This window comes from Eurosta solidaginis, chromosome X, assembly GCF_040869045.1.
Source record: "Eurosta solidaginis isolate ZX-2024a chromosome X, ASM4086904v1, whole genome shotgun sequence".
In the NCBI taxonomy this organism is placed as follows: domain Eukaryota; kingdom Metazoa; phylum Arthropoda; class Insecta; order Diptera; family Tephritidae; genus Eurosta; species Eurosta solidaginis.
This window is the reverse complement of record NC_090324.1, coordinates 153,637,284-153,646,480: the sequence shown is the minus strand read 5'-3', so window position 1 is coordinate 153,646,480 and position 9,197 is coordinate 153,637,284. Positions and strand designations below refer to the sequence as shown.

The window sequence follows — 9,197 nt, the reverse complement described above, 5'->3', positions numbered from 1 at the left end:
TATATGCCAAATTAAGAACTAAATATTACTGGAAAAACATGGCACGTGATATCGTGAAATTTGTGAAAAATTGCAATAAATGTCTTTTAAATAAAGTGAGACCCAAAACAAAAGAAAACCTTGTCCTTACGCCAACACCCTGTAAACCATTTGATATAGTAATTGTCTATACAATAGGTCCACTTCCAGAATCAAAGTATGGTAACAAGTTCGCTGTTACTATGATTTGTGACTTTTCTAAATACCTGGTAACAGTAGCTGTACCAGCTAAATCAGCAAAAACTATTGCTTGTGCTATTTTTGAAACCTTTATATTAACATATGGTACAATGAAAGCCATTACATCCGATTTAGGGACAGAATACAAAAATGAATTATTCTCTGAATTAACTAAACTTTTAAAAATTTATCATGATTTCTCAACAGCTTATCACCACGAAACTGTTGGTACTGTTGAAAGAAACCATAGAGTCTTTAACGAATATTTACTTGCATATCTAGATGAAACGTATTCAGATTGGGATACGTATTGGAAATACTTTATATTTTTACATAATACTACAAGTAGTTCGGTTTTCGATAATAAATTTACTCCTTTCGAATTAATATTTGGCAGAAAATCTACAATCCACATGAATTAAAAAAGGAACAAATTGATCCGATTTATAATATAGAAAATTATACAAAAGAGCTAAAATATAGAATGCAAAAATTTAAAAATGGCAACAAACTTGATTAATAAACATAAAATTAGAAATAAAGAATTATACGATAAAACGGCTAAGCCCTTAGAAATTAAAATTAATGATAGGGTTTTAGTAGAAACAGAACCGAGAAATAAACATTGAAATATATATCAAGGACCCTACATAATAAAGAATATCGATGGACCCCATGTAACAATTTATGATGAAATTAATAAAATTTAAAAAACTGAACATAAAAACCGTATCCAAAATTTAATTAAAATTGATAGCACTTTTAAAGTGTACTAATTAATCTTTAAATATAAAAATATTTCAAGAATGCGCCAATGAATGTCAAAAACAAAAAAAATGTTAATGTTAATTTCGATACGGGCTAATTTATTAAATATATGTCACCTGAATAATAAATAAAAAAATAGTAACTTACTTACTTTAAGTAGTAGTAGCATGCTACTGGGCTCCGACAATTGAAGTAGCATTCCCTAGGTAGTTCGCGGGTTGCGGACTAAAGGGGTGGGTCGGCTCCAACTGACAGGACTGTTTCCTCCCGCTATTATCTTTCCTTTTTCCTGTCCACAATCACAGGCATGAACCTTTTTTTTTGTCTGTGTAGCTGTGTGTGAACATTTGCGGCAAGAACCACGACCAAGGACGAGCTTAGCCCGGGCTTCCAGCATGCCTGGCCCGCCATGACTTCTCGCCAACGAACTGCGGTTACACAACAAAAATGGCGCCCAACGTGGGGCGCGAACCCACGACCCTGAGATTAAGAGTCTCATGCTCTACCGACTGAGCTAGCCGGGCCCGCAAGCATACCTGCTTGCCGCCGCTCCTCACCACCCAAACAGTCAGCCACGTAACAATGGCGCCCAACGTTAATAGCCCGGTAATCTTTTTAGTTTTTTTTTGTCTTTCCATGTAGTTAATTTCTTTCAGTTTTGTTTTGATCTACATAAATCCGCCTTAATTCCTTTTAGTTCCAAAAATTTTCTTTCAGTTCTTAGCTTTTGTATTCTCAACGTTCATAGCCCGATCAATTTTTCATTTCCACGCTAATTGACTACCTCTTACTTTAAATTTCCCAATATTTTTTTTATTTTAATCCGTACTTTTAATTTTTGAATTTCTTAATCTATTTTTTTTCTACCTTTCCTTCCTTAAATTTGCCAAATTTTGTTCTTCAGACCTTCTTACCCTTCCAAGCCCCATCGCTATTTCCGTCTTCCGACTTAGGACAGGGACAGTCATGATGGCAACGCCGAGTGGGTTCACCTGATCGACAAGTGTCATCATGACCAGAGGATAGGGATTAGCTGAGTGTCCATGTCAGGGTTCCTTTGTTGAACTTTAACAGCTCGACAAAGTGGTAACTGGTATGGCACTTAGCTAGCGACGGACTTAGGTAGGAGATCGTGGCGAGCTGTTCAAGCTACCTTACCGGGAGTCCAGCACTGCCGGTAAGTGAGGTTTATAGTCGTCGCCACGATATTTAGGAGTAGGAGGTGTGGCATACACACATAGGAATAAGTTCTTGAACGTGAAGTGCCACACTTCCACGGACAGCACGATTGACCAGACTTCAAATACATAGAGACGGACTAACCACCTTCGCTGAACCTTCGCCAAGGCAGCACCACAGACACCAATACTAATACATTAAATTTCATTTGGTAACTTTTGATTTCAAATTCAAAATTTGATATTCTTGAAGTTTCGAGATTATTCGAAATTTTTTTTACTGAATATTTCTTAGGAGGATTATTTCCAAACATCTTGCTTGAATTGCGTTTTTTTTTTTTTTGAAAATTTACATTTACCTAGCTCACCCACACAAACATAGTGTTCGAGATTGGTTTTAGTTTTAGTTTAATTTTGTTTTCAGTTCTATCCCTGAGGTTTTTTTTTTGATTCTGGGTCAGACCCTTAAATCGTGAAACCTAGATCACTAGGTTTGTCTTGCGACGCATACACACGCAAGCCAACATATAATTTGAATTCTCCCGTTTGCAAGTCCTAAGATTCTATGTTTCGATTAGCATATACATAATACTTTACACCTAAACAAACCTTGTTTTAATTCTCACACACACACACGCACATAGCCCCTGAATTTAACTTCAGTTTTAATATATTTTTTTTTTGTTTTTATATACTTAAGCATTTTTGTTTTTGATACTAGCGTATAAGTTTTTTTTCTCATACGCATAAACCCGCAAATCACTTGAATTACCATACACATACATACATACACACAAACCTATCACTTAATAATTGAATTGAATTTTTATATACATACATATATTGTAATTTTTATATCCGTTATTTAATATCCTTTATTTATATATATATTTTTTTTTTATTGGGTTTTGGGTGAATTTGGACCTATTATCTTATATTATTTACTTTTTTATTATTTATTGGATCTGCAAATACAAACAGATTGCTCTTACCGGAATATTTTCCTTGCATCTCATGTTTTTTTTCTTTTTCGCATAATTTTTTTTTTGTTTTTCCATTTGGGTTGCGGTCGGGATAGCGTTTCCTTGGAGGTATTATATATATTTAGTCGATTGTTCCTGCGTCTTTTTTGGGTTTTTGGATTAAAAGTTTTGGCCGCTGCAGACAGTTAATGTCTGACCAAGACCGGGAAAAATATACGGAGTAAAGACCTTTTGGGGGATTGGGAATTTTAGATTCCAATAGGCGTGTTACAAGTGAGGCCGAAAATTCATTGAACTTTTCCCAGAAGATCGATTTGGTGTGCCAAATGTCGGATAGCGGAGATGAGGGTGCCCGAGGGGGCGATGTTCCGGTGATGGGCGCACCAGCAGGGGGTCCCAGAGGTCTTAATGCCCCTCTTCCTGACGCCACCCGCTAAGACACCAATGTCGAACAGCTGAGCCGAATGATGGCTATGATGGCGCAACAGCAAGACTTGGTTGTGCAAATGGCAGGGGAGGTCAGGAGCATTAAGACCAATGTTGATATCCTTGGTGGTCGCGTAGCGGATATGGAGGCTTCCGCGCAACCTTCGGGACATCGGTCCGCCGTGGCATCAACGCCACAACCTCAAAACCAGAGGGGGGAAACTACTGCTCGTGACGGTACGCCAAATACCAATCGGACTGCCGAGCGGGACGGTGGTAACCATCCAAGGTTGAAAAAATTAGATTTGGACAAGTAGCACATCAGATTCGATGGGACAAACAAGGGAATGAGCATCGAAAGCTTCGTATTCCGGGTGGAGAGAATACGGGAACAACACAACATCTCCTACTACCAGTTATTCACGGACTTTCATTGTCTGGTTTCCGGCGGTGCCTTGAAGTGGTATTGGCAGGTGCCCGAAGACCATTCCGATGATCCCGATTTTGGGTATTTTCGTCTGAAAGCAGAACTGCTAAGTCACTTCAAGTCCGCCGATTCCGACTATGAAATAATCCGTGAAATAATTGAATGGAAACAGCAGCCCGCAGAAGCTTGCGACGACTTCTATAGCGAAGTCCACAACCTGACGTTCCGTTTGCGGAAGAGGATCCCTGAGAGGGAATTGGTTGGCATAATTAGGGGAAATCTTAAACCGTACCTAGCCAACCTGACCTTCGCCATTAAAATGGACTCGTTGGCGGAGCTCAAAGCTGAGTGTAAGAGAGCGGAAAAACTCATTAGGGAAAATAAGAACCGGTCCAGACCAGTTAGTGAGATAGGGTTCGAACAGCCCGATATACTGGGAGAGAGAAAGTTAGAAGCTTTTGATAGGAAGCCTCAGCGCCCACCCCAACACCAATCCCAATCCTTATCCCAACACCAAACCACAGCCAATCCCAATAGGGTTCGTCCTTCTGTTAGTCCCTCCGTGTCCAACTGTACCGTCAATTCCTTTTGTGCATCACCCTTCCACTTGATGTTGTGTTTTTCGTGCGGTATGCCGGTGGATCACTTTGTGAAAAACCCGGCAGAAGCACAAAAACCAAATAAATGTTCGTCCTCGTTCCACAATATGGTCTGTTTTGCGTGTGGAAGTGATTCGTCCTTTTGCGTGTTTAAGCCCAAACAGGGAAACCCGAGGCTGGCGGAGTTGACCGGGGACTCCAGCCAGGAGTCAGGCAACCCGGCAGACCTGAAATAAAAATTTTGAAGAAAGAAGAAATAGAACAGAGAGAGGAGGTTAGGAAACCACAAGGGACGGTGGAAAAACGCGAGGTAAAGGGTTTACACCAAAGAAAGATATAGTATGAAGAAGCCAGAAGAAGGATATTTTGTGACACCATAAGTACTAATAGGAAAAAGAGAAATTTTGAGAAGATTCATAAGATGAGGGAGAAAAGGAGATATTTTAAGAAGTTGCGAAGCAAAATTGTCGCGACAATTGTCACTGTAAAAGGTGACAATAGATTTTTTGCAAAAACCGCGATAGGAGGTAGGGAAGTTTTAGCTCTCTTGGACTCAGGGGCGAGTGCCAGCTGTTTAGGAAAAGGCTCAGCGGCACTCCTGTGCGGTAAAGAGGTCTTGATTGTGCCGATCAGGGGTCAAAATATCCGGACCGCGAACGGGGAGGAAACCGCTGTGGTGGGGGTAATAAAGTTACCTGTGGTTTGGGATAATGCCACAAAAGATTTGGAATTTTTAATAGTACCAGGCTTGCAGCAACAGGTTTATCTCGGCATAGATTTTTGGCAGGACTTTGGTATGAGTGTGGTGAGCAAAGGTATGAATGGGAATGTGTGTCCAAGTGTTGCCAGTGTGGCGGAGCTCGTGCCCGCCGAGGGTGACTTGTCTTTCGATGCTGTGCAGCACGTTTTAACGCCGGAGCAAAATAGTAGGTTGGAGCGTGTAAAAGCCCAATTCCCGTCCTTCGCGGTATTAGGGTTAGGCCAAACAGATAAGGAGGAACACGTCATCGAGGTGGTTAACGAGAATCTGCCAGTAAAGCAGCGCCATTGCCCGATTTCACCAGCTATTCAAAAATTCATATACGCAGAGTTAGATCGAATGTTGGACATGGGAGTCATCGAGGAGTCCAACAGCAGCTGGAATTCGCAGGTATCGCTGGTAATAAAAGGGACGAAAAACCGCTTGTGCCTTGACGCTCGCGAAGTCAACGAACGAACAATTAAGGATGCCTACCCCTTACCCCACATTGATGGAATCCTCAGCCGACTACAAAATACATGATTTATTTCCGCGATAGATTTGAAGGATGGTTTCTGGCAGATTCCTCTGGAGAGAAAGTCAAGAGAAAAGACTGCTTTTACTGTCCCTGGCCGACCCCTTTACCAATTTACCGTCATGCCTTTCGGGTTGTGCAATGCAGCACAACGAATGTGTCGTCTCATGGACAAGGTCATTCCGGCCGCTTTACGTGAATGTGTTTTTGTTTATCTTGACGATTTGTTAGTTTGTTCTGTAGATTTCGAGTCCCATATGTGTTTACTGGAAAAGGTCGCTCGATGTCTTCGCGAGGCTAAGTTAACAATTAATGTCGAAAAGAGCAAGTTTTGTTTCAAAGAAGTTCGATATCTAGGGTACGTAGTCGGGGATGGATGTATCAGGACGGACGCCAACAAAGTGGTAGCTGTGAGGGACTTTCCAGTTCCGAAAACCCCGAAGCAACTATGACGGTACCTGGGTATGTCGGGCTGGTACCGATGTTTTATACAGGACTATGCGACTATTGCAGCCCCGCTGCACGACTGCCTCAAGAAAGACAAATCAAAAAGTTTGCAATGACGGAAGAAGCAATAAAATCATTTGAAATTTTAAAGCAGAGTTTGGTTTCTGCACCGGTGCTCACATATCCTGACTTTAAGCGTCGTTTCTATATTCAATGTGATGCATCAACGGACGGAGTGGGAGGGGTTTTGTTTCAACTGGACGATGACCAGAACGAAAGACCGATTGCCTACGTTTCGGCAAAACTTAATAAGGCGGAGAAAAACTATAGCATTACTGAACTTGAATGCTACGCCGCGATCGTGAGTGTGAAAAGATTCCGACCTTATGTGGAAGGAACCCCGTTCACCATCATAACTGATCATGCCAGCCTCAAATGGCTCATGAATCAGAAAGATCTTTCTGGGAGGTTGGCAAGGTGGAGTTTGAAACTCCAGGGTTATGATTTCGATATCCAACACCGAAAAGGTGCGCAAAACGTGGTTCCCGACACACTCTCACGAATGCACATGGACGAAATACAGACGAACGACAGAGCCATAGACGTGTGTCTCGAGTCACCGTGCTTCGAGTCGGAGGAGTATACGGAGTTAAAAAAGACGGTGACCGAGAACAAAGATAAGTTGCCAGACTTATGCATATCGGACGGTTACGTTTATAAACGGACGCAATTCGACAGGGGGGACGATCTTCTAGCGGACCAGACCTGGAAGCTCTGGGTTCCGTCGGAACTGCGACTGGGGCTGGTAGAGTCGTCTCATAGCTCACCGTCCGCTGGTCATGGTGGCATCCACAAGACACTGTCACGACTACGTCAGAAATATTACTGGCCAGGAATGGTCACCGACGTATGCGCCCATGTAAAAGACTGCGAAACCTGCAAAACTAACAAAACTCAAAACGTGTTTAAACAACCCATGATGGGAAAGCAAAAGCTCACAGAGCAACCTTTCCAACGTCTGTTCATTGATTTTATGGGTCCTTATCCGCGTACTAGTGAGGGTCATGTGTATGTCTTTGTATGTTTAGATCATTTCTCGAAGTTTGTGTTTTTAAAACCGATGAGAAGAGCCACTTCAGCTGAAGTCATAAAATATTTAGAGAAAGATGTTTTCCACGTATTCGGCGTGCCCGAATATGTCCATTCGGACAACGGAAAACAGTTTGTGTCTGAGATCTTCAACAACTTTTTAGAAAAATATGGTACCAAACATATAAAAACTGCATTTTATTCGCCACAGGGTAACGCTGCGGAGAGGGTAAATAGATCTGTTCTGCAGATCATTAGATCCTTTATAAGGGATAACCAGAAAAACTGGGACAAATGCGTCAGCGATGCCGCATTTGCCCTCCGCAGCGTTGTACACTCAGCCATCAACATGTCTCCATATTATGCCACTTTCGGTATGCCTATGATAGAGCATGCTGCATCATACGAGCTATACCGAAAGCTGGCGGCGGTAAAGGATGTTGATTGTGAGATAGAGGCAACAAGCGATAGAATGCAAATGATTAGGAACAAGATTATGAAAGAGCTGAAGTTGGCCCATGATAGGAGTAAAAAGATATATGACACTAGAAGTAGAGATGTAAAGTTTCAAATTGGACAAGTGGTATACCGCCGAAACTTTAAGCAAAGTTCCCAGGTCGATAACTACAACGCCAAGCTAGCTCCGAAACAAGTAAAATGTATCGTACTTAATTTTATATGTAATTCAATGTACGAGCTTGGCGATAGTAATGGGAAAAAGATCGGCGTATACCATGCTAAAGACATGTTTGCAAAATAGTTTAATGTTTTTCGTAGTGCTAGTACTCTTGTTCTATGTTATTTATTTATTTGTCGACGTATTGTATTTATTAATTTATTGACGTATGTGATTATATTATTAAATTATTTTTATTTATTTTTTTTTTTTACCTTTTTATTTATTTGATTATTTTTGCATTTATTTATTTTTTTTATTTATTTATTTATTTTACCTACTCGACTATTGGATCTGTGATATTTTATCCTATAAATTTTTTTAATTGTTCTGCTAACTGTGATATTTGTGTTATTTTATTTTATTTTACTTTATATATTTTTTATTTATTTTTTTTATTTACTCTATCTGTGATATTTTATTTACTATTAGATATGTAGAGTAGTATCTGTGATATAGGTTTAAGTAGTAGCATTAGCCCAGTGATTTAGTTTGTAAGTAAACAGAACAAAAGTTTAAAGGCGGGAAGAGAAATAGGCCCGGCATTGAGTCGTGGGTCGAGGCCACACGTTGGACGCGGGAAATGATATTTAGGAGGCTGCGTTTGAATTCTTTACGCCCACGCTCCATAGTGCAGGCACCATCGGCGGTTGCGAGCCTGTAACGACAGCCTGTCTCCATACTGGCCTAACTGAGTGGCAGAGTGTATATGCGTCGATGTGTTTTGTCTCCAGGTCCGTGCCTCAGCCGCAATGTTGCCATCAACATAACATTAACATAATAACATTAACATTGACAACATTGTACCGATAATGAACACAATGTTGCAGCGGAAGTAAGATGTTGCGCTAGGCATCATGCTGGGATGATAAATAAAATGTCCCCATGCTGCTAATAACTGAGCAGCATCGATGAATGCCATACACCTATGTGTTTGTTTTGTTCTGTGTTATGTACGTGGAGGTGTATTTGTGCAAGGCTATGAGCGTGTGAATGCATCAGTGTGAGCGGTCAACGCACGAACCAATTGTATCTGTGTAGGTGTTCGTTGTGTGGAGCGGTAAGCGTATGAATGTATGAGTGCATGATTGTATAGATGGAAAATACGGGA

General features: G+C 40.9%; 1 non-coding gene across 1 annotated transcript; it reads right to left on the bottom strand.

The window, feature by feature from the left end:
* Positions 1-1,438: 1,438 nt before the first annotated feature.
* On the bottom strand, positions 1,439-1,511 carry TRNAK-CUU (transfer RNA lysine (anticodon CUU)). Its single transcript has one exon. It is a non-coding gene; the product is annotated as a tRNA-Lys (tRNA).
* Between the last annotated feature and the right edge of the window lie 7,686 nt (positions 1,512-9,197).